Here is a 26364-nt window from a genome sequence, read left to right as displayed (position 1 = left end):
TCAACGTTGAGTTGTCTTTCCAAATCTTCTAAGTTAACACCGCATCCTCCTGAGCATCTGCCATGGCACTTTCCACTTCAATTATGGCAGTGGCAGCTTCATTTTCGATAACTGGTCCTCCTAGTGGATCCTGACTCAATGAAGTGGAACTCTGACTGTCCTGAGAACTGTCTCTAGCAATCTCGGCTGCAATTGTTGCTTCCTGCTCGATTTCTGCATTCAACATTTCTAGATATTTAGGAAAAACAGGACATTCTATGGACTCCTTGGCTGCATTGAAAGAATCTTCATAACAGAGGAAATCTCCAAGCAGTTCCTCTTCTGCACGCCAAGGCTTGAAAAGTTGCAAAAGAGCCAAATAGAAAAACTTTTCTTTCAGGAGATTCGCAACTCAATTTTCGATGATTTACCAATTGGCATTTTCTTTGCTTGACCAGACATCCCTCACTTCCAATTACAGCATACACTCCTTTATTTATCAATATCTTCTTTGATGTTCCTCTTGAATATGTAATTTTGTAGAACCTCATACAGACAAACATTCTCGAGGTGACTGCTTCTATTTGGATAATAAGTATCCAACATGTTGGTCTTCAAAATATCTGTACTGTTTGGCTCCTTCTCCGCCAAATACTCAATTTCCCGTACAGGTTTCAGAACTCGATTACGTGTTGCAGCAAGACCAAGACTCACCCAAATTATACTCCTAGATTTGGCATAGAGACTTGCTGAAGATAACCGATCAGAACATTCTTATGCTCTGATTTCTCGATGCGACAACATCTTTAGACTGAAACTGTACAACTTCTTACTGAGGCTCTTTTCATGTGAAATGTCATCCCACATATCCTTCAGTTCTGTCTTTTCTTTTTTTGTGATATAAGACGTCACATACCGAGCCACAGCCATACAGTTGTCAGCCACAAACTGTATATCCATGTTAGCATTCCACATGGACAAAATCACTGGGTTGTAGTCGTTGATGTACTTGGACTCTTCGTTTCTTCTTAAATTGTATGTATTTTTGAGTGATTTCCTCGTCACATTATGTCGCAGCGAAGACATCAAATTGTTCACTCTTCCTTTAGATATCACTGATCGTGGAAATCCAAAACAACATTTTGTATAGAACTTGTTCTTGTTTCTGAATTTACGATGACAGTACTTTCCACAACGATGGTTTTGAAAGCGTAAAACTTGTTCTCTTAAACTTTTGTCTTCCTTTGTCTTTGGAACAGCGCATGTAGAATACTGTTCTATGAAACTCATCACTAAGTCATTCGGATATGTTCCAAATGTGGGTGCATCTTTGATCCATAGGAGCATATGTATATGAGGAGCACCTCTTGCTTGATACTCCTTTCTCCAGAAGAAATCCAACACCTCTCCAAGAGGTGGATTTTTCTTGTTCCTAATGAAAGACATCATAGCTTCAAATCTATGATTGAAGTACCTGCATACATTGACTGGATCCAAAGAGCACAGTTCTCCGGGTGTCTTGAATTCGATATTTTCAATGTTTCCATTTGTCTCTCGTAGAAATTCAAGTAAGTCTTCCCAGCCATACTCGGCACAGCTGAGAGTGAGGAACCATGTGGGAGTTCCTAAGTTCCTCAGCATACATTTTAAGTCACCATGACGACGGTACCAATACTCATTAGTACCACGCTGACATGCCATGAGATTAATCAGGTGAGAATCCAAAATACTGTCTTGCACATTGACTTTATCCATAAACTCCCTTGCCGAGATATTTTGCAGCTGTACACCACTTTTCAGGATGTGGTTCACTGCATAAGACAGTCCAGACAGATCACTTTCATACAGTAGATGAAACAAATAGGGAATGCATTGACGAAACATAGGATCTTCTGCATACAATCGTAAAGTCCGGTATTCAGAAGCAGGAATTTGATCAGGTCGCTCATCATATCTTCCTCCTCGGCCTGTTGGAAATAACTGTGGGAAACACCGAGCTTCCAAACTTTCCTCCCAAACACTAATGGGACTCCCTTTAGCTTGTTTCATTTGAAACAACTCAATAGCATTCCCCATGACTTCTTTAGAATGCAAAGGATGAACACTATAATGTTCATATATTTCTTCATTTTTAGAGGCATCTACTTTCTCTATTTGTCCAGCACACAAATCGCTGTCCTCTTCTTCACTTAGTTCGTCTTCTGCAACACATACATTCTTGTAGTACTCATTGTTTTTCATCAAATACAACGTTGCCTTTTTGACTTTCCTAACATCCACTAACTCTTGCCAGATTTTCTTACTCTTTGTCGGAACCCCATTAACTAGGATAACCAGAGGTTCCTCTTCCACTTTGTCTACACCAATTGTATCAATATTTTTCTTCAAATCCAGAGGCAAATAAACAACTCTTCCCTTTAATCCTCTCTGTAAATCTGAAGGAGGCAATTTCCCTGTCTTAGGCTCCATTCGAACAATAGCCTGAAAAGGATGGACACTTTGAATCAAAATAGATTCATAAGTATTTAAATCCTTCAGTTCAGAAGGAATGTCAACCAATTCCAGATTATTATGAACCACTCTAGCAGGCATCCGGTTTTGATTTAATTTGTTAAAACAATAAGTACACATACGTTGATCTGATCCCAAATCAAAACAATTTTCTACCATCAAGTATGTTGCAAAATCCTTCCATTCACTATTGTTTACCATTTCACTTTTTGCATATAAATCCACTAACTTAGTCTGATTCTTATAATAAGTCCGTCGACAACACACACAAGTGAAATTAGGCCTCTCACTTGATTTCACCGTAAACGTGAAAATGTCCTTGTGAAACTTATCTGTACTGGAAATCTGTACACTCTCTTCCACATTACCTTCTTCTACTGGGTCAATTTCAACATTGTTCTCTTTACTAGCAAAGTAACAAAACTCAATTTCTTCACAAATATTCTTCACATCTACTTCAGAACCATGCAAAAGAGCAGTGCATAATTGTTTAAGCATAATTGCTGGACTCTTAGCATAATACAACATTCTAACTAATTTCCTCACTTTATTATGATGCACTGCTAGCATCCTGGAATGATGAAAAACACTCTGGCATACTCTCCTGGAAAGACAAGCCAGTGAATGACCATGCAAACCTGTCACTTCTCTCACTCTGCAAGGATCTAATTCTTGCAACAACTTCATTTTCTGTTTTAAACTTTTCTTATTAAATGTCCGTACAAAATCACAAAACAAATTGATGGAATCCTGTTGCACACTGCAAATAGTACTGCACTTCCAGGTGTACACTGGTATCTTAGGACGTCTCCCTAAAACTTCATTACCTAACACCACTTCTGCCTCTGTTGACACAAGTTTTTCTTTTTCAACCGGACAACTGTCTTTCACCTCATATGCTCGACCACTGGTGTCAACTGCATGCACCAAATCATTGTCCTGGAAATAACTCTCCTCATTAAAAAATGCCTCACAACTTGAACTATGCATCCATTCTCCTGAAAAAACTTCACAAAAATTACTACGATTAACTGTTCTCTTCCATCAAACTATTTGATTTGAAATCATAAATTGCCTTGTTTAGTTTCCTAATTCTATTGATTATCAAAATAAATAACTTTCTCTTAATTTCGAAAGCCTGATCAATAATTTTCTCTACATTTTTCTTTCTCTTATAAAAAGCCACTTTCTCTTGACCTTTCTTAATATTTTTTAACAAATTGCCAATTATCCTGTTGCGGAACATTAATCTACGAATGTCTCTAAACAGATTTTTCCTTCTACTACCATGCACAGAGTTATCTCCTGCTCTAGCAGTAACATTTTTGAGGGGCCTTTCCTTCCGTTTAAATTGGCTCTCTTCTTCTGGACTAATACATGTTCTGTAGTGATACATTTTCGTCTGCAAATGTTTCTTAAAAAAGATTTTGTTGTCTTACCCGGAATTTTTTGGGTGACTTGACACGTTTTTATTGTAGAGGACTGCTGCAAAGGTTTACCAAGGTGGGGTGTAAGTCAGTCAGTCAAAATACTCTTTATTCGATTTTTGTTAAAATCATAAAAGGACAACATACAAATACAGTTTAAAATATCAATTGATCTAGTTACTGAATTATAACATGTTAACTTAATTTTTCCAAAAAATTACAAAAGTTAAAAGTTATTACAATAGTTAAAAATCTTTTTTATAAAACCAAGTTTGGATTAAAATAAGGCTTTCATAGGTAATCTTTTCTTCCTTGATCTGAATGCAGCTATTAAATAACAGGCAACACTGAACATAATATGGGTATCTGGTAACATTTGAAGAAAAATTAAAGCTGGCCTTATTTGAATGAAGCCAGCAGCCCTTAGAACAGGAAGTAAATATTTTACCCTCTCCCTAGTGTAGAAACCACAGAAGAATGTAAAATGAAGGGTGTCTTGTACTGAGAACTGATCACAATCACAGGGTGGTCCATCTTCAGGTTTTGACCACACAGGAAAATTTCCTAATGAATAATGAATTAGATTCAGCCTAAATTTTGTAAGTAGGAGTCTATGGAGTGGGTTGTTACAAAAAAGGGGGGTTGAACCCATGCAGTCGCGGGGACCTGGGCGTTATGTGGTAAGTGAAAAGAGGGGTCCCCGCAAGGAGAACGTGTTGTGTAAAACACACACTGACACAGTTATGAATCAAAAACCATTAATCAAAAATAATCAAAGGTTACTCATAACAAGTATTGTCATTTATTTAACAACACTAGGTTTAAATCAATAAGACATTACATTCATATTTATTAAGTGAATGGCCCCAAATGGGAGAAAGGAGAGGGAAGAGAAAAATGTGCTCAAAGCGGTGTAAAGTCAAGAAAAATACACAGAGTCAAAGAAAATAGGTTATTACAGTCTTCAAATCACAATTGGAATTATTCCAAAAACAAAAAGCCTACACAATTGTGGCATGCATTGTATCACTATTAACCTAGGGACATTCAACGGTCACATACATAGTTCAATGTAATCAGGGGGATGTGCCGGAGGTCCCAAATGAGAAGGAAAGTCGTCGACGTTTCGACCCCTAACCGTAGGCTACATAAGGTCCTTTAACGGGGTCTTCATCAGGACAGGTGCAGGGGGGAGGGAAGACGAAGCAGGGTGGGGCAGTCCTATCTTTTTGGAAACCTTTTCTTTATTAGGTCAGAGCAGAACTAAGTGGGACAACCCTTCCAGGTAGACACGGAAAATTCCGCCATATTTCAACGTTCCGTTAAGAGGGAAGGTTCCGTGATAAATGAATCTGAACCACAGAGAGGCGAAGTCGCGGTAGTCAGACTCGTCTCTGCAAACTGTAGCTGCCGGCGGAGTTTGCAGAGACGAGTCTGACTACCGCGGACCTAATGTAGCCTACGGTTAGGGGTCGAAACGTCGACGACTTTCCTTCTCATTTGGGACCTCCGGCACATCCCCCTGATTACATTGAACTATGTATGTGACCGTTGAATGTCCCTAGGTTAATAGTGATACAATGCATGCCACAATTGTGTAGGCTTTTTGTTTTTGGAATAATTCCAATTGCGATTTGAAGACTGTAATAACCTATTTTCTTTGACTTTGTGTATTTTTCTTGACTTTACACCGCTTTGAGCACATTTTTCTCTTACCTCTCCTTTCTCCCGTTTGGGGCCATTCACTTAATAAATATGAATGTAATGTCTTATTGATTTAAACCTAGTGTTGTTAAATAAATGACAATACTTGTTATGAGTAACCTTTGATTATTTTTGATTAATGGTTTTTGATTCATAACTGTGTCAGTGTGTGTTTTACACAACACGTTCTCCTTTATGGAGTGGGTTGGTCGCAATTTTTAGGTACGGTTCCAAGAAGGGAGTGGTCGTTAAAACTATGTGCGCCCTTACCGAGGGTTTCCTCAGTTCCGACTCCTCTCTTGCCATACAAGCCCTCTCCAGGAATGCCTTCTTGACCCATCCAATATCTTCCCTTCTGATGTTAATTGGGTCATTAAAAAGTTCCGGTCTCCCCAGCTTAGCAAAAGTGGATCTAATATATTTCAGCCAGGGTATTCTCATGGCATTGTCCCTTGTGATAACATCTTTAAGGATAGCGTGGTTTAACGTTAACTCAGAGTTCAGCCATGTTTTAGACCAGAAAAGAAGTGGGGCTAGTTTTAATTTATCAACAATGTAGGGTAAGCCCATTTCTTCATGAATAGAGAAGGTGGGTGTGGAATTTGGAACAGATAGAATTTTCCTAATGATACCATTTTCCACCCTCTGTATTTTTACCAGGTTTGCATATCCCCACATAGCGGACCCATACATAGCAATAGGGACACACTTGCTGTTATATATTTTAATCACTGCCTCCATCGGTTTTGCTCCTAGTCTTTTTGTGAAGGCCAGCAGGGCTGATGATGAACGTGCTAGACTAAGACTCTTTGCTTTGATCTGGGGTACCCAGGACCCTCTTTGATCAAAAAGGACCCCCAGATATGGAAAAACTGGTACCCTAGAAAGAGTCTCGCCCTTGCAGGTAAAGGATTTTTTGAGCAACATATTAACTTTACGTCCTATGATCATGGTATGGGACTTAGTTACATTAATTTTCAAATCTAAGTTCTCCATGAAGGAGCCAAAACGGTCCAGGAGGGCCTGTAAACCGATACTGGTTCGTGCAATTAAAACGGCGTCGTCCGCGTATAGGAGGGCTGGTATCTGTTCACCTCCTATACGCTTTACGTCAGCCATTCCTGCTTCTAGGGGTTTCCCCAGCCCATTTATGTAGATGGTAAAGAGAAGGGGGGCCAGGATACAGCCCTGGCGCACCCCCTTCTCAGATTTAAAACTGTCCGAACACCTTCCATCCCTAGTGACCCTTATTTTGGCATTAAGGGCCTGATGTAACCTAGCGATAAAAGCTACCAGGTGTTCTTCAATACCTATCTCAAGAAGGAGAGTCCATAGCTTACTCCTATTCACCAAGTCGAAAGCCGAGGAGAGGTCCATAAAAGCCAGGTATACTGACCCCTCCTCGGCCACCGTATACTTGGAGACCAAGAGGTGAAGATTGGAGCATTGTTCAAGCGTCCCTCTATTTTCACGGAAACCATATTGGATATTTGAGAGCCCCCCGCACTGTTCTAAATTATCCCTCAATTTGACCAATAAGACTCTACCTAAGATTTTAAAGGTAGAGTCAATAAGGGAAATCGGGCGGTAGCACCCTGGGTCCTCCCGGTTTCCCTTCTTGAAAATGGGTACGATAATGGATGTTGCCCATGTTTCAGGGAGGGTTCCTTCGTTTGTTACTCTGAACACTCTAGCCAATACTTTGCTCCAGAGTGTCGGGCAATATCTAAAAAAATCCACCGGCACTCCATCGGGCCTGGTGCCTTGTTTTTTGTAGATTCCATTATGGCTTTATAAACCTCCTCTTCAGTAAATTCTACTGTGGCTAAACAATGGTCCATCTCTGTTATGTCTGTGGTTTCATTTCGATCGCCACCATATATATTACTAAAATGCTGTACCCATTTCTCGTCAGGAATTACACAATCTGTAACCATATTATCGTCCCCCGAGAAGAAAGGTTGACTAATAATGTCCCAGAATTGTTTGCTGTTTTTAAGGACATCTATATTAAGAAGATCATTCCAAGCATTATTTTTAATCTCGTTTTTCCTTGCCTTAAGGTTTGCTTTATAGGCCCGCCTCAAGTTTGAAATTAGTTCTTTGTCTCTATCCTTGGCCTTAAGGGCCTGTTTCAAATCTCTATGGGACTGTGAGCATTTGGTATCAAACCATTTATGAGGCTTTATTGGGTACTGTGATAACGGTTTTGTGAGTTCCCTGGCGGTTTGTGCACAGATAAAGTTAAAAGCTGTAATAATTTGGAGATTTGAAGTAGTTTTATCCATACAAATTTCTAGTGGTCCCTCAATTTTGGGCAATAAAGTGTCCATAAACTTTTCCTCCACAACCTTGCCCCATTTAAGCCGTCTGCCCTGATCACTGGGCACCGCCATGGTGCAAACCCGGGATTGTCCCACTTGTTTACGCCATAAGTCACTCCAGTGTATCTCAATCGACAGAGGGTTATGATCACTATGGGGTGAGGTAGATGCTTTATAATTTCTCACCTTTGAAGTGAGGCCTACGGAAATGAATATGTAGTCAATTATCGACCCATTAATTGAACCTTTAAAAGTGGGTACCATCTCATTTATTGCAGTTTTATATGGTTCATACATATTAAAACTAGCTAGCAGTAATTCAAGAGCCTCCCCAGTTTTGGTATGTTCAAAATGAGGGATGCCAGCTCCGTTTGGAGCCTCTGCGTCGCCTGGGTGGCACGGTAGTTTACATTTATGGCTATTAAAATCACCCATTAAAAGAATTTCAAAAGGAATATGTGTATTTTGACTGTAGTTGTTAACAAAGTTCTCCAAATGATCCACATGGTCAGTTTCGGTTTGTCCTCCCCAGGCATTATAAAAGTTGATTACGAGTATAATACACCCTGGGGAAACTGTCCATTCTATTGCCAAGATATTTGGAGAGCCTGAGACCAACTGATTAAAAGTCCCTACTAAGTCTAAAGAGAACAGTATACTAAGTCCCCCTTTCGCTCTCCCAGCATTGCTAGAGCTCGCTGGTGTTGTGAAACTTAAGAAACCATCTAGGAAGAAGGTTGGTGAGGTATCCCAAGTTTCTTGGATAGCTATCACCTTATGTTTAGAGATGTAATTTGCCCAAGTTGTGTCTGTCTTTTTAGCTCTCGTCCCTGCCACATTCCAGGTCAGGAATGTACAAAGGGATGGAGCCTCCATCTCAGAATTTACTTGTATTGGTGTCGCTATTGGGGCTGGTAGTCAGTCATTTGTGTTTAGGTCAGTTAAGGGATTGAAGCGGTTTACCAGATCCAGACTTAGGCCTTCATTATAATGTGTAGGTCTATATTGTCTCGCTTTCCTGGTTACTGTTTGCCACCCCTCACCCGCTGGCTCTATATTGAGTGGTACATGCATATATGAGTTAAAACGGGTTTGCGGGGGATAAAAGAACCCTAAGGGAACCGCCCTGAGGCTATTGTTCTCCCGTATTTCTGATCCATCCCAAAACAGATTAATCGGGCAAGGTGCATTATTAAAATTTATCACCACGCAGTCACCTTTCACAGTTTTGGCTCGCTTCCCCACCCATCCCACCCTTCTAGCCAAAATAATACTGGAAGATGTGTTAGAATCGCCACTACTATAGTCATCACACCATTTTTTTGCCTTTCCCATGAGTGTAGCAGTGGATTCAACCTCACCTTTACTTAGCGGGGGCACCCCTATAAAAACCGCCACAAAAGGTACTACTGCTGGGGGCAAGTTTAGATGGATCTTGCTTTCTAAATGCGTAGGCTCCCGTAGTGATGGAGGGACCTCCTGTGGGATGGTAGAAATAAGAGGTTGGGGTTTTCCTGGCCCTACACTGTGTACTGCCATGCGGTCTGTAGTAGGCACTAATAATGGTGATGTTGTCTGCCGTTTATTTTGGCGTTCTGGGCCCTGTATTGCACCATTAGACATGCTATCAAATTTTTTCACGAGGTCATCTATCAATACACATTTTTTTAACAATCCTTCGAGGCATGTATTCATAGTATCAACTATGTCCTTCTCAATACCCACTAAAAGGGGTTCAATTCGTTCTTCGAAGAGAGCCTCTAGGTGGTCCTTCAAAGTCTACTCCGCCCCTTTTCTAACTTCTGAGTCACCCTCGCCCTTCTTTCTCTTTTTCGAGGTTGGTTTTAGATTACCAGGTGGGTCCAAAGTTACTGTGGGTAGCAGGGTTTGGGCTGCGCATGTTTGAGGCAGACTAGGAGCAGTGGCAGTGGTGGGTTTCATGGGTTTCATGGGTTTCCTGATGATAACATCAGGCTCTAAGGGGATGACTTGTGCTGGGGTTAGTATGGTTGTAGTGGGAGACTCGACTAATAAGCCCAGTTCTTGCTGTGCTGTAGCAATTTCTTTAGATAAGGCCCCAACCGCGGAGGTAAGGTAAGACATAATGGAGTCAGATTGTTTTGCAACTTTTGCCTTCTTCCCACCATCATCCGCAGTGGCTCCATTTTTGCGCTTACCCATTTTAGCAGCAGATGTACGATGGGTGGCCCAGCCCTGCCTGGTCCTGCCGTAGACTGTCCCGCCCTTGTCCCGGGCGACTCCCACGTGCTCCCGCGTCGCGGGGGGTGGTGCTGCAGTTTATGCCCTGCCAGGAGCCAAATCGCGTTGCGTGGCTTCTGGCCGCTAGGGATGCTGGGGTTTGTAGTCCTTTGGTCCCCTGGTCTCTGCTCTGTGGCGGCGCTCGGTGGCAGAGAGCGCCGCGGCTGCAGGCAGGCTGGTGGACCTGTTAGGTGCAGGCTGGTGGAGTCCTTATCCGGCGATGCGGCGACCCTGTTAGGTGCTGCTCTTTACATGATGGCTAACTGTTCCAGCCGCTCTTCAACCAACCCAACGGCTCCTACAGCCCTGGCGTTACTCCCTACTCCGGCTCCCTAGACCGGCAGTTGCTCCTTCCACGGGTGAAAGTGCCTGCCTGCTTTGGCCCGCAGAGAGAACGGCCCGCCGCTCCACCGCCTTTCCCCGTGACTTTGAACGTTCCCCGAACCGCTCCGGGGTTTAGCAGGCAGTCCTGACCTCTGAAAACACTCCCAGCGTGTACGGGCGCCAAGGGAATGCCCCGCAGCTCCCTCCTCGCACCTCAGCCGCGTTTTCTGCGGCGGATAAGCTACGGTCACAGGGAGGGGTGCAGACGAGATGCACAGCAGCTCCGGCCTGACCCGAGGCCGCGCCGCGGGTCCCACCGCTACGGCAGCGGTCCAATAGCCCCCAGGGTCTGGCCCGCCACAGGAACACGGCAGCTGGCGGCACCCGGCACCCGGCACCCAGCGATGACCGGGAACCGGCCAGTCAGTGAGTACCAAGTTAGCCGCTAGCTGTCCTTCTCTCCTCTCTACTTTGTCTTGTAAGTCGCTTTGCTTCTTTTCTTTTTCTTTGCCTTGAGGGCATGTTTGAATTTTTCAAAAGATCTTGAGTTGAATCTGTGGTAAATTTTTTTAAAAAAATGTTATTAACCACTATTACCAAACAGTAAACCAATAACAGTAAGCAAACACTTAACACACTAGTTGTCAATTCTACCTACGGTAATTTAGCAGCATAGACAAATGTAAAACCCACAAATAGTAGCAATGGAATGGAATGCTTCTACAATAATTTGCTTACTGGAAGTGTTTAAAATCGTTTCTTGAAGTCACTTAGGTTTCAGAATATGTACTGCTAGAGTTTCATAGCCAGTATGGGGCATATTTACAAAGCCTTTGAGCCATTTTAAGTCAAAAAACACATTTTTAAAACACATCAAGTAAGTAAATTATTCTCCCAGATTCATGGGGGAAGTGACTTAAAATGGCCTAACACACATGGGGGCGTATTTACAAGGCCCTTACACCACTTTTGCATCACTATTAACATGGGAAAAATGACGTGAAAGTGACTCAAAGGCCTTGTAAATATGCCCCATGCTGGCTATGAAACTCTAGCAGTACATCTCAAGAAACCTAAATGACTTCAAGAAACGTTTTTAAACACATCAAGTAAGTAAATTATTCTCCCAGATTCATGGGGGAAGTGACTTAAAATGGCCTAACACACATGGGGGCGTATTTACAAGGCCCTTACACCACTTTTGCATCACTATTAACATGGGAAAAATGACGTGAAAGTGACTCAAAGGCCTTGTAAATATGCCCCATGCTGGCTATGAAACTCTAGCAGTACATCTCAAGAAACCTAAATGACTTCAAGAAACGTTTTTAAACACATCAAGTAAGCAAATTATTCTCCCAGATTCATGGGGCAAGTGACTTAAAATGCCCTAACACACATGAGGGCGTATTTACAAGGCCCTTGCACCACTTTTGCATCACTTTTAACATGGGGAAAATAACATGAAAGTGGCTCAAAGGCCTTGTAAATATGTCCCATGCTGGCTATGAAACTCTAGCAGTACATATCAAGAAACCTAAATGACTTCAAGAAACGTTTTTAAACACATCAAGTAAGGAAAATCTTCTCCCAGATTCATGGGGAAGTGACTTAAAATGGCCTAACACACATGAGGGCGTATTTACAAGGCCCTTGCACCACTTTTGCGTCACTTTTAACATGGGGAAAATGACGTGAAAGTGGCTCAAAGGCATTGTAAATATGCCCCATGCTGGCTATGAAACTCTAGCAGTACATATCAAGAAACCTAAATGACTTCAAGAAACGTTTTTAAACACATCAAGTAAGCAAATTATTCTCCCTGATTCATGGGGCAAGTGACTTAAAATGCCCTAACACACATGGGGGCGTATTTACAAGGCCCTTGCACCACTTTTGCGTCACTTTTAACATGGGGAAAATAACGTGAAAGTGGCTCAAAGTCCTTGTAAATATGCCCCATGCTGGCTATGAAACTCTAGCACTATATATCAAGAAACCTAATTGACTTCAAGAAACGTTTTTAAACACATCAAGTAAGCAAATTATTTTCCCAGATTCATGGGGAAGTGACTTAAAATGCCCTAACACACATGAGGGTGTATTTACAAGGTCCTTGCACCACTTTTGCGTCACTTTTAACATGGGGAAAATAACGTGAAAGTGACTCAAAGGCCTTGTAAATATGCCCCATGCTGGCTATGAAACTCTAGGGGTCTCCAACCTTTTGTGTAGTGAGAGCTACTTCTGGTCAGTGAAAATCGTCGTGAGCTACTAAACCCCAAGCAACTCGCGCATTTTTCCGAGAGACCTCCCACGCCCAGTTTCATTGACGTTAAACCTATTTCTTCAGAGCCCATACTGTTGTTTGTACACAATAACACTGAAAGAAATGACTCTGCATGTGTGCTGTTGGCAAACCGGTGTACGACCTTTCAATTAATAATAGCTTCAAAATCAGGACCGTAAGGTGTCAGAACACTTTAAATGACACAGATTTACACAAAGACTCAATCAGTGAAATGTTACATAAGACAGAGGACAAGAAGGTATAGGAGTCACAAGTCATCCATACTGGTATGCAGGATAGTTTAAAAGTGCTTGGTCAGGGGAGACAGAAACATAGAATTTTTTAAAACCCCTCTAACTCCTAACAACACGGTTGGGGGATTCTAATAGGAATTGATTTCTACCCAAATTAACCTATTTTGCAACAACTGGGGGAAATCATAATGGTCCAGCCCAGGCCAGCCAGCCTATACCTTGCAGTTTTCATGCAGCTCTTAGATAAGTTACTTGCTCACTGTTCTACATAAGGATTTTAACCCAAAGAGCTAGCTAGCAACAATCTGCACCTTCTTTGCAGCAGGCATATTGACCCTCTGTGCTACCTTACTGTGAGTAAAAACTTCCTTTGTATTGTAAGTTTACAAATTACACACAGATCTCTCTCTCTGTTTCAAAGAAGTACATTCATCACCCTGTTAGACATTTTTATTGTTGGCAGAAAGGTGTTGGAGGCCAGGAACGCAGTAGCAGGTGTTTTCTATATTTATATTGGCACCCCCACACGGAGTCAGCCTTAGCACCTGGTGGCATAGGTAGCGCCGCCCTAGCTGCAGCACAGTACATACAAGGACTTTTAATTTGAATGTCAGCTGCCGCTGTGCTTCATTACTTTGAAGGCAAAAGTTAAAGCACGGTGGCAGCCGATGTTAAAATCAAAGGTCCTTGCATGCTCTGAACTGCTTTCACAGTCATGCAAAGACAAATATATAGCGCAGTGTAGTAATCAATGAAATCCTTTCAGTGATTACTTCACTGCGCTATATATTTGCCTTTGCATGACTGTGAAAGGAGTTCAGTGCAGGCAAGGACCTTTGATTTTAACATCGGCTGCCACTGTGCTCCAACTGTTGCCTTAACAGTAGTGAAGCACAGCGGCAGCTGACATTCAAATCAAAAGTGCATGCAAGGACTTTGAATTTTAACATCGGTGCCACTGTGCTTTATTATTGAAGGAGGCACATCTAATTATAAAGTGCAGTGGCAGACAACGCTAAAATTAAAAGGCCTTCCAAGCACTTAATGCTTTTTAGCCAGCAACTCGGCTCATTCAGGGTCAGGGGGCCCCTCTTTCCTCACAGCTGCTCCGAGAGACCCAAAAATGGAAGATAATCAGTGCCAGCATGGAAAACACAGGTGGCACGTGACTTCGAGGAAAAAAATAACGTTCTTCAGGCAACAAGAACCTTACATTTTATTACATCCACTGCCACAGTAATATCGGCCCAGCCCCAGTGCCTGAAAGGACTTTTTAATTTTAACGTTGCCTGCCACTGCACTTTATTACTGAAGGCAGATCTAAAGTGCAGTGGCAGACAACGCTAAAATCAAAAGGCCTTGCAAGCACTGAGTGCTTTTTAGCCGGCGACTCGGCTCATTCAGGGTCAGGAGCCCCTCTTACCTCAGAGCTGCTCCGGGAGACCCAAGAGCGTGGAAGATGATCCGAAGCGCGGTGCCAGCATGGAAAACACAGGTGGCTCGTGACTACTAGGAGGAAAAAAACGTAATGTACTTCAGCCCGCCCCGCCCCGTCCCAGCTAAACTTACTAGAGCCAATCAGAGCAGCTGGCTTGTGTGAGGGCGGACAAGGGCAGATTAGTTGTGAAAAAGGGCTGAAAGTTCTTAAAGAAAACAACGGGATACAAAATAAAATTGCAAATGACATCGTAATAATTAAAGAGCAGCGCAAGCTACCCTCAGAGGGTCGGCGAGCTACCGGTAGCTCGCGATCGACCTGTTGGAGACCCCTGCTTCTAGCACTAGATATCAAGAAACCTAAATGACTTCAAGAAACGTTTTTAAACACATCAAGTAAGCAAATTATTATCCCAGATTCATGTGGAAGTGACTTAAAATGGCCTAACACACATGGTGCGTATTTACAAGGCCCTTGCACCACTTTTGCGTCACTTTTAACATGGGGAAAATAACGTGAAAGTGACTCAAAGGCCTTGTAAATATGCCCCATGCTGGCTATGAAACTCTAGCAGTACATATCAAGAAACCTAAATGACTTCAAAAAACGTTTTTAAACACATCAAGTAAGCAAATTATTCTCCCTGATTCATGGGACAAGTGAGTTAAAATGGCCTAACACACATGGGGGCGTATTTACAATGCCCTTGCACCACTTTTGCGTCTCTATTAACATGGGGAAAATGACGTGAAAGTGACTCAAAGGCCTTGTAAATATGCCCCATGCTGGCTATGAAACTCTAGCACTACATATCAAGAAACCTAAATGACTTCAAGAAACGTTTTTAAACACATCAAGTAAGCAAAGTATTCTCCCAGATTCACGGAGAAGTGACTTAAAATGCCCTAACACACATGAGGGCGTATTTACAAGGCCCTTGCACCACTTTTGCGTCACTTTTAACATGGGGAAAATAACGTGAAAGTGGCTCAAAGTCCTTATAAATATGCCCCATGCTGGCTATGAAACTCTAGCAGTACATATAAAGAAACCTAAATGACTTCAAGAAACGTTTTTAAACACATCAAGTAAACAAATTATTCTCCCTGAATCATGGGGCAAGTGAAATATTTGTTTAAAGAAGCAGACACCATTTTTTCCTTCTCATAAATTTAAAAAGCATTCCTTTTCCTTAAAAACGATTTTCAAGTCATAATTTGAAAACACAGCACAGCTCCTATGTACAAGCACACCCTGTCAGTACTAATACTTCACATTATCTCCAATTACAATTTCTCAAAGAAACAAAATCTTTTTGTAAAACACTTGACCCAAAGTAACATTTTAAATACACAACTTTCTTCCTAATTTTCTCCCTAAAGCATACTAGTCTCTATCTAAATTAAATGAATATTTTCTCACCTTAGCAAATGCTTTTTGAATTTCAAAACAGTCTCAGACACACACCAATTTTTCTTTAGCAGAGCAAAGGGTATGCACTCCAGAGGCTGCAACCAACAATGGCACAGAAATGCTGTAATTCATCACACATATCGCTCATGTCACCCAATCAAAACTCTTCCCTCACTTTTTTCAAATCAACACCCTTCCCCCCTCTGCCCTTTCTGCCTTTTTTCCATAGCAACTACCTCCTGAAAGACCTCTCATGTTTACAAGTTCACACAACAATGTTTCAAATGAACTCTGAACTCTCAGTACACCTGCTTATCCAGTGCAATGTTTCTTAAAATGATTTTTTCTTAACCATTCTAATTACATCTTTCAAAGAACACATCCATGCACCCTAACTTTCTGTTTTCAGCAATCAAAATCCACCAATCACTGCTACTGAATCATTAGCACTGAAACTCCACAGTTTTTTTCATTACAAACTCCTACTGTTTCAACTGCCATTTCATTCCCACACTTCATCTGACTGCAGCAGAACCTCCTCTCACCATGTTTTCTGTCTGGATTCTTGGACATAGCTACATCCACTGGGCTCACAGGTATGCTGATAACAGAAATTTACACAACCTCAATTTACAAAATGTGGAAATCAAATGGATTGGCCAGAAAGGATAGAGATCTCACCAATTGATATCATTGGTGAAAACCTTTTTGCATTTGCCAAACCCTGACCTCATAATAGTGCACTGTGGAGGAAATGATTTGGGCACTTTGACTGGGGTATGTCTGGAAATGCTTTTAAAGGACACCTTTGAGCAATTGATGGCACTTTTTCCTCAAACTGCCTTGGTATATTCCAATATATGCCAAAGACAGAAATGGAGGTGGTCCAATCAATTTTGTCCACAAATTGAGAAAGCGAGGAAGCATGTAAATAAGTCTGTTTCAGCTTACATGAGAGACCATGGAATGGGCTCCATCTACAACAATAACTTGGGTTACTACATGCAAGATATCTACAGAGGAGATTGTGTGCACTTCTCAGATGAGGGGAACAGAGTTTTCATCCAGAATTTAAGACTGTGTATTGGTACCTACTTATAAGTACCTAAATCTTCCACAGACCCAAAAGCTCTATTCAGAGCTACCCTAACTATGATCACTCTAAATAAATTTTAAATGTAACTTTTTTTTTACAAATTTTCACGATTTAGGCTTTCCGGAGCGCTACCCGGTTCGCGCACCAGGCGCCAACCGCGCGAAAATTTGAATTTTTTTATTCTTTTTTGGGCATATATGGGCCTCCTCATCCACCCTCACAAAACGTAGGGGGTCAGGATATGTCTCCCTTGCCCCCTTTTACACAATCCCAGCATTGTTTATCAACCATCTTGTGTCCAAATTAGACCTTAACGCAAGATGGCGGACTCCCGTTACGCTACCGGTAAGCTACCCGGTTCGCGTACCAGGTACCGCTTCCACCGCGAAAAATCGAATTTTTTTATTTTTTTATTTTTTTGCCCCCGGGGCCCTTTAATAGCCCCCACATCAATCGTAGGGGGTCAGGAGGGGTCTACCTTGCCCCCTTTCATTCATTTCCCCCTTTGTTTATTTCCACCTCTTGTCTCTCGATCCTACCGAGAAAAAAGATGGCGGCCGCTCCGAACTGTTTAGAATGTTCACAGTCACCGGTGAGCCAATCCGCTTCTCCTCGCGAAGTTCCGTTACGCGTCTGGTACGCGAACCGGGGCGCTAACCGGGACGCTGTCACAGATATATATATTTTTTTGAACCTAAATTATTCAAAATCCACTGGAGCAAAGGCACATCGGGCTACCAGTCCCTACAATTTTGCCAAGTTTCATAGAAATCCATTCAGCCGTTCGAGCTAAGAGTGAGTCCAACCGCCCTATGGAAAACTCAATATTAAAAACACGTTTTGGGACCCACCTTTTTTCTCGGCCCCCACTTCACGAAACCCCTCCAAACTTTCAGGGTACGCTCAAAAACAAAATGTGCCATTTTCCTGAAAATTTCAGCCAATTCCGTCCTTCAACGCCAAAGTTATTCAACATAGAATTTTCAAAAATCCCTATTCAAAAAAATCCTAACTATATATACCTACTGGCGACCGCCAGTAGGTAATATATTTTCATCTAATATAAACAACAACAAAGGAGTGACTAGAAAAAGAAAATATTTGCAAGTGAAGTGAAATGTGGAAAAACACAATTGTTTTTTATATTACCCTCACTCACCCAACTATTGGGTGACATGCTTCATCATTGGGTTTTTCACCGGGCAGGTAAAAGACCTAACCAGTGTGCTACGACACCTGCATCTGCAGTGGAGCTGGTTTATATAAAAACAGTGAGTAAAGTGAAAAAGTGAAAAAGGTAAAAGGTGCAAACGCTGATCCAAACCAGACTTTAATAAAGATCGGCGTGAGCATCTAGTTAAAAGAGGTGAGATGGATGATGTAGACCTTGAACTTGGGTCGTATCATCTATATCACAAGGTCGACATGTTTCTGCTCTGAGGGCCAACTTGGCCGAGCTTTCATCAGGACCAAAAGGAAACACACTGGGCGGTATGCACACTCTAAGGTGCACCCTAACCTCAGTGTACACGTTTAGTGTTTCCAAACTCACGGTTCTCAGTACCGGTTTAAGCCTGGGAATTCCAGATTATTAGGATCTACAGAAAGGAGAAAGAAAAACACATATCTACATTTCCAATCATCCGCTGCTTGTTCACGGTTACAAACCGCGAACAAGCAGCGGATGCTGCGAAACGCGTCGGTAAAGCTTTGTGCTGTAATGGCAAAGAAATAAACCTGCTATAAAATATCTTCCTGGTGGAGTGCGAGTATAATTGTCTCGTTGGTGAAAAATATACAAATACATATACATATATATATATATATATATATATATATATATATATATATATATATATATATATATATATATATATATATATATATATTTATTACAGAGTGGTGTTAGCCACTCTGCTGCAATTAATGTTGAGAGTCCCAGAGATAGGAATTGCTCAGAATTTTTCTCGGAATAATTTTTTGCCTATTTGACAAATCTCCACAAAAGTTTGCAGACCTATTGCTTTTTATACATTGGCGGATGATGTAAAGTTTCATGGAGATCACTTAAGGGGGTGCAAAGAAAAAAGGGTGGTCCTCAAAAAGCTTTTTTCCACCAATGTATTTTTCAAAGAATTTTTAGGCAGATGAAGGGGCACACAGATTTTCATGGAATTAGTATGGAACAGAGATTATGGTCTTTATTTCATGAAAATCCATTCAGTAGTTTTGTAGTTATAAGTCACAAAAACGTAGTGATATCGCAGGCCATGGTATAACGCGTACTTGCCAATGACAAGGTAATGTATGATTGGCTAATGATTGCCTTTACAAACATTGAAAGCATCCATCTTTTTTGTACAAAATTGTGGACATGTTCTGGGTTAGGGTCTTAGGTATCGGTAAGTAGTAGGCTTTGTTGTTCATCACCAATTACCACTTTGTTAAAGTGCCATATTTTTAAAAAAGGTAATGGAGCACCACAGTATTACGTAGGAAGTACTGCAGTACTTACAAAAACCAAAATATATCAACATTTATAAAAACACTACTAATAGAAATGTAGTCTAGTAAAGTGTTTTTTCATTTTTTTTTATTTTATACTAAGGGCCTCCTTACCATCAGAAAGCATTCCGCCCAACTCCTTGTCGAAATCGGGTCAAACCGACTCGGGTTCGGCAAGTCCGACCTGTCAATTACGATGTTTCCGTACGCTGTTTGGTCAGACTCCCATTGACTGCAATGGCAGCCTGTGTTTGGAAAGACTGTACAGTTACTTTCTATCGTAATCGGGCGGTCGTAAATGTTGCTGAGTCAGTCGAAAACATGGGTTTCAACACAGGTTAGGAAAATCTGAATGCCATACTGATCCTTTCCGACCGACATCGTAATGAGGCCCTTAGTCTGCGTTCTGGGTTTTAAGGGGAAATATAGTGTAGTACGGTGTACTTATAAAATGTAATCTAAAAATTAAATATGTACAAACTTAAAAAAAATATTTGTAGTACACTATATTTCCCTTAATACCCTGTACGCTGACTAAGTGTGGTCAAAACCATATTCTGCACTTTAAATTTTGAAAGGGCGGAATATTGTTTAGACCATACTTAGGGCCTGATTATGACTTTGGCAGTGCAGAAGTGGGCCGCCATACCGCCGCCACGCTCCTGCGCCGCCAAAGCTCACCGTCGGCCACCTGCCAGATTACACGTATTTGGCGGGTGGTCCTTTGACGGTCCCACGGCGGTGCCTTTTAAAAAGGCACTGCAATGGGAAAATCAAAGGCCATGTCTGCAGGGCATGGGCTGTCAAGTCCATGCCGTGTAAGAACAGAGAGCGCATGCACACAGGGGGACACACTGCTGTGCCACTGCTGGGGAACGTGAATCCCTGGTGGTTGCGGAGGTTCCCTTGCGTTCTGACCACTGCACCTATAATGCGAAAGTTGGACCACTGGTGCAGAGGTCCATAAGTGCCACTGCACCTCCATCACAGGTTGAGCAGTCCTACGGACCACCAAATTTATAATCAGGCCCTCAGTCTGTGGTTTGGGTCGTAATGCAAAATATAGTATAGTACAGTGCCACTACATTCTGCACTATTCTACTGCATGCCACTCCACTCTACAGCACTTCACTCTATGCTATTTTACGTTATGTCACTCCTCTCTACACCATGCTAAGCAACTCCACTCTGTGCTATTTCGCTCTACGCCACTCCACTCTACGCAACTCAACTGGGTGGTTTCCACTCCCCTCCAATCTATGACAGAGCATGTCATTCCACTCTATGCCACTACACTCTGCATCACTCTCGTCTATGCCACCCCACTCTATATTATTTGACTCTACGCCTCTCCATTCTACACCATTCAACTCTGCGCGACTCAGCTGTATGCTATTCATCTCTATGCCTCTTCACTCCACACCACTGTACCATACACCACTTTACGCCCTCCATGCTATTCCACTCTATGCTACTCCACTATATGTCACTCCACTCTACAGTATTCCACTGTGCACAATTCCACTCCACACCACTCCACAGTACGCTATTCCACTGTTCACCACTATTATCTATGCTATTCCACTGTATGCCACTCTACTCTAACCCCTCCACTCTATGCTATTTCATTCTATGTCACTCCACTTTATGTTATTCCACTCTATGCTATTCCACTCTATGTATTCCACTCTTTGTGACTCTATTCATTGCCACTCCACTCTACAATATTCCACTATATGCCACGACTCTACACAACTCTACACTACTCACTCAATGCTATTTCACTCAATGCCACTTCTCTGTACTCCTCTCCACTCTACGCAAATCCACTCTACATCACTCCACTGAACTCTATTCCACGGTACTCCACTCAACTCTAGGCCTCTCGAAGCCACTCCACAGTACACTATTCCAATATATGCCACTGCACTCCATGCCACTCCACTCAATGCTTTTCCACTCTACGCCACTATACTCTACACCACCGAACTATATGGCACTTCACTCTCACCACTCTATAACATTCTATGCCACTCCACTAAACGATATTCCATTGTATGCCACTCCACTCTATGCTATTCCACTGTACATCACTCTACTCTGCGCCACTCTACTCTACGCTATTCCACTTTATGCCGCTCCACTCTACACAATTCCACTGTACGCTATTCCACTCTACTCCACTCTATGCCACTGCACTGTACGTCATTCCACTCTATGCCACTCCACTTTACACCACTCCACACTATGCTATTCCACTGCCTCCACTCTATGCTATTTAACTATACGCCACTCCACTCTACACCACAGTACTGTACACCACTCCTCTCAACCCGACTTCACTCTGCACCACTCCACTCTATGCCACTGTACACCTCTCCACTCTAAGGAATTGCACTCTATGACAGTCCACTGTACGACACTCCACTCTACACTATTCCACTCTATGTCACTCCAGTCTATGCCACTCCACTCTACGGTATTTCACTCCAAGCAACTCCACTCAACACCATTCTACGCAACTCCACTTTACACAAATCCACTTTAAGCCACTCCAGTCTATGCTATTCCACTCTTTATCACTGCACTATATGCTACACTCTAGAGTATTCCACTTTATGGCACTCCGCTCTACCTCTCTACACTGTATGCCATTCCACAGTATGCCAATACACTATTTGCCACTCTGCTCTATGCCACTCCACTCTGTGCCACTCCCCTCTAACCCGTTTCACTCTACACCACTCCGCTCCACACTATTCCACTCTACACCACTCCACTTCTTGTCACTTCACTGTACACCACTCCAGTCTATGCTACTCCACTCTACACCACTTAATTCTATGCCACTCTACTGTACACAACTTCACGCCATGCCACTTCACTTTACGCCACTTCACTTTACGCCACTCCACTCTATGCCATTTTATTTAATGCCAATCCACTCTATGCCACTCCACTCTACACTATTCAACTCATCACCAATGGATCTTATACCACACTATTCTACACCACACCACTCTTTGGCACTGCACTGTATACTATTCCACTCTATGCCATTCAACTCCATGCACTTTATGGAACTCTATGACACTCCACTCTATGCCATTCCACTCTACACCACTCTGCTCTATGATGTACCACTCTACTCTATGCCACTGCAGTCTCAGCCATTCCACTCCATGGTATTTGTCTCTATGCCACTGCACACTACGCCACTTTACTGTATGCCATTCCACTCTACCCTTCTCTATTCCACTCCACACCACTAGACTCTACAGCACTCTAAGCACTTTTTGCCACTCCACTCTATGACACTCTATGCCACTCCATTTTATACTATTCCACTCTACGTCACTCCACTCTAAGCTATTCCATTCTACTACACACTACTTCACACCACTACACTGAACACCACTCCACTCTATGCTATTTCACTCTACGCAACTCCACTCTATGCTACTCTACTATGCACCACTCCCCGCTAGGCCACTGCCTACTCTCTACATTCTACACTATTTCACTTTATGCCACTCAACTCCATGCATTCTATGTCACGCTATGACACTCCCCTCTATGCCATTTCACTCTATGCCAACAAACATCACTATATGCCACTTCACTCTACACTATTCAACTGGATTCTATGCCACTCCACTGCACAACCCCTCCTCTAAAACAATAATGTGCAGACTGCCCGAGGTCCTAGCGCACCTAGGGGAATAAAAATCTAGAATTTTCAATTTTAATTCTCCCTAGGTGGGCCGGGTCAGTTGATGCATTATTGTTATATTGTTTGACAGTATCGTAGATTGCAGATCCTCCACAAGTTAGAAATAGAAAATCCGCTGCGGAGCCTCCACAGACCACCGCCAAATTAGGATGGCAGGTGGGTCCAAGAATCTGTCCGCAGCTTTTCCGCCGCAGTCGCCTTCCGACCGCGGCGGAAAAGCACTAACATGTCTGACGGTGTCTATCAGACACCGTCAGGCATATTAGGATGTCTGAATGTATATGCTTTTCCGCGGCGGCTTTTCCGCCGTGGAAAAGCATACGGACCTTCACTGCGGGGGCCCGTTGCGGGCCCCCTGGGTGAAGGGTTGGCGGGGGGTGCACATGGGGGGTACCTATGGTACCCCCCTGCATTTGCGTGCACAAAGCAGCAGGCACCGCGCGGTGCCTGCTGCTTTGTGCACGCAAATGGCGTGCATGCATTTTTAACATTGCGGCGGGTGCAGCTTGAAGCTGCACCCGCCGCAATGTTAAAGATTGAGGATGTGACCGCCAGGGTGGCGGTCACATCCTAATTGGACAGGAGGGAACTCCGCAGGCCATGCGGAGGTTCCCTCCTCCTCGATGGTCGCGGACGGACTCAAGTCCGTCCGCGATCATAATGAGCCCCTTAGTTTGTGAATTACAGTTCTCTGAAGAGAGAGGACATGTGTGTCAAACATTTGAAAATGTTACACCTGAATTTGGATTCCTTTTCTGACATTATTATAGATCGAAATGGAGACTTACGCGTAGACTTCTGCTTTATTTTATTTATTTATTTATTTATTTATTGAAAAGTTTCAGGCATTTAAGGTATAAAAAATTAGTTGCATATAGTAATTTAAGCGTAGACTTCTGCTTTAAAGGAGGTATAAGGAACGACCTTCTGTCCCTAGGGTGTTTTGGAATTTTTAGAAACTATTGGGTATGGTTTCTTGCTTTAGATCACTGAGTCTTTTTTTCAACTTACTCCTGCCAATTTCATGAGCAAACCAAGTCTCAGAATGGAGTTAAACACAACTACTCACTGAAAATTCTTTGTAAACCTGCCAGCAAACTAAAAAGTAATGCCCACTTCTGATTTGCTACCCTTGACCAGCAACCAAATCACTTTCATAGTTCATTTTACATCTCACAGCAGTTGGAAAATGTAGAAAATTAGCCAGAGGAGCCCACTCAGATAAGGACTTTTTTTACTCAAAAACAAATACAACAGAGGTTATTAATTTCGCAAGCACGTATTTTGTTTGCCTCTTTTTTGATAAAGCAAACGATTTTTGTAAGGTAGTTTACATTTTTCTTAGTGTTTTTTCCGCCGTACTTTTCATTAAACAGAATTCTCTTTAAATGTGTTTAACTGGCGAGTCGAATCTTGCCATCCTTTGTTGGTCAGTTCAAGAACATCTGTTTTCGATTTATGCAGCATATTGTCCCCATCCACAGGCGAAGGGCATTGTTTGCAGTGACGGCATTGTTTGTAGTGACCTAACGCAAGATGACGACATGATGGGGCCCCACCTCAGGATGGCCCCTGATTCTCAAATATCTCACAGATAATCATTGCCCTTGGCCTGATTGGGGACCCCCAGTGACCCTACTAGGGGGTTGCAGGGTCTTGTGTTACGCCCCTGTACATTTGCTTCATGTGGGCGCAGGGTGGCGCTGTCCTCCTGGTGGCACCGTGGGTGGCCACTTAGTCTTACCCTAGAGGTGGCCTTTTCTGTTCCTCACTTAAAATGCCGCTGTTTCAGCTTTTGTTAATTGTTGAAGGTTTGTCAGTACAAGCAGTGCCCCGCGGACCCCTAGCTATGCAGTTATTATGATTTTTATAGTGGACGTGTGGGCCGCATTCCTCCAGTGTGTCATCACTGGTGCACACGGGCGTGGCATCTTTTCACTATCTGAAGTCAAAGTACATTCTAAAAGTGAAACCAGCCCGTCCTCATGTTCGCACATGTTTAGCTTTACTTCTGACTAATTCTCCAGCAGTATGTGAGCCATTAACAGTATTAGGAGCACTGGCTCCAGTGCTACGGAACCCCAGGGCGGCCATTTACAAGCACGCCTGTTTGCTGCCAGCCATATTAGTTTCACTTTACACAAACGTAAACAGTTGGGAGAGAAGAGCTTGTGTCTGCCCATTGACCTAGCGTTAACACAAACGCAAAGATTATGTGGAAACTGCAAAGCAGCAGAGGACTTTGGAAGGGGCCTTACCACGCCTTTCAGTAAAAGTACAGCCTGCATGTCTCATTACTTTCCAATAATGGCCTGCTCTAAGACGTCAGTTTACCTTCAGGGCTTCCATGTTCTGTTTTTTGGACAGCAGTTTTATACTGGAGGGACTAGTTAGGCTAATATGGGACACGACAAGCTCATTAAAAGACAGAGGTGGATTTGGTATTTCTTGTAATACTTTTGTTTAATTCTTGAACCAGAAAAGTAACAATCTGTTAAAAGGATTGTACTTATTAAGAAGAATAAACTCTAGGTTCACAAAACAATTACCCCACTTAAATGTGATGTATACAGAGAGTCTTCTTATGTTCTGATTGGGCCTTAAATCAGTCAGGGGTAGATGAGGTGTGTTTCAAATGAAAAACTAGCGGTGGTATTTTTAATATTAATTATCATTGTTACCATTTATTTTAGGAATGCGCAGTGCTTTAGTTGTAAAAAAATAAAAAATACAAGTGCAGGGGCCCAAAGTTCTTAGGAGGCGCCTCACCAATACTTCTGAATCCCAGGGGCTGTATTGTGCATAGTGACCTGGGAGTGCACCGGATGTGTATGTCAGCCTTGTGGACTGCCGGGGCACTATGGATTTATAGAAGGGGGTACAGACGTTTCTGTGGACCTTTCTGTAATATTGATATCTCAGGGGCACATGTAGCACCAGTGCTATCTTAAGAGTGTTGTCCCCTCATTTGCATATGGGAGTGACCCTATGCAAATAGAGAATCACTCTCCCTCTGCACCTGTGCTTTATTATGGATCCGGGCGAAGATACAAACATGCCCTTAGGAAGCACACTGACAGTGCACTAAAAAAAAGGTAGTGCAAAGT

Source organism: Lissotriton vulgaris, chromosome 6 (genome assembly GCF_964263255.1).
Source record: "Lissotriton vulgaris chromosome 6, aLisVul1.2, whole genome shotgun sequence".
Lineage (NCBI taxonomy): Eukaryota > Metazoa > Chordata > Amphibia > Caudata > Salamandridae > Lissotriton > Lissotriton vulgaris.
Note: the sequence above shows the minus strand (reverse complement) of the source record.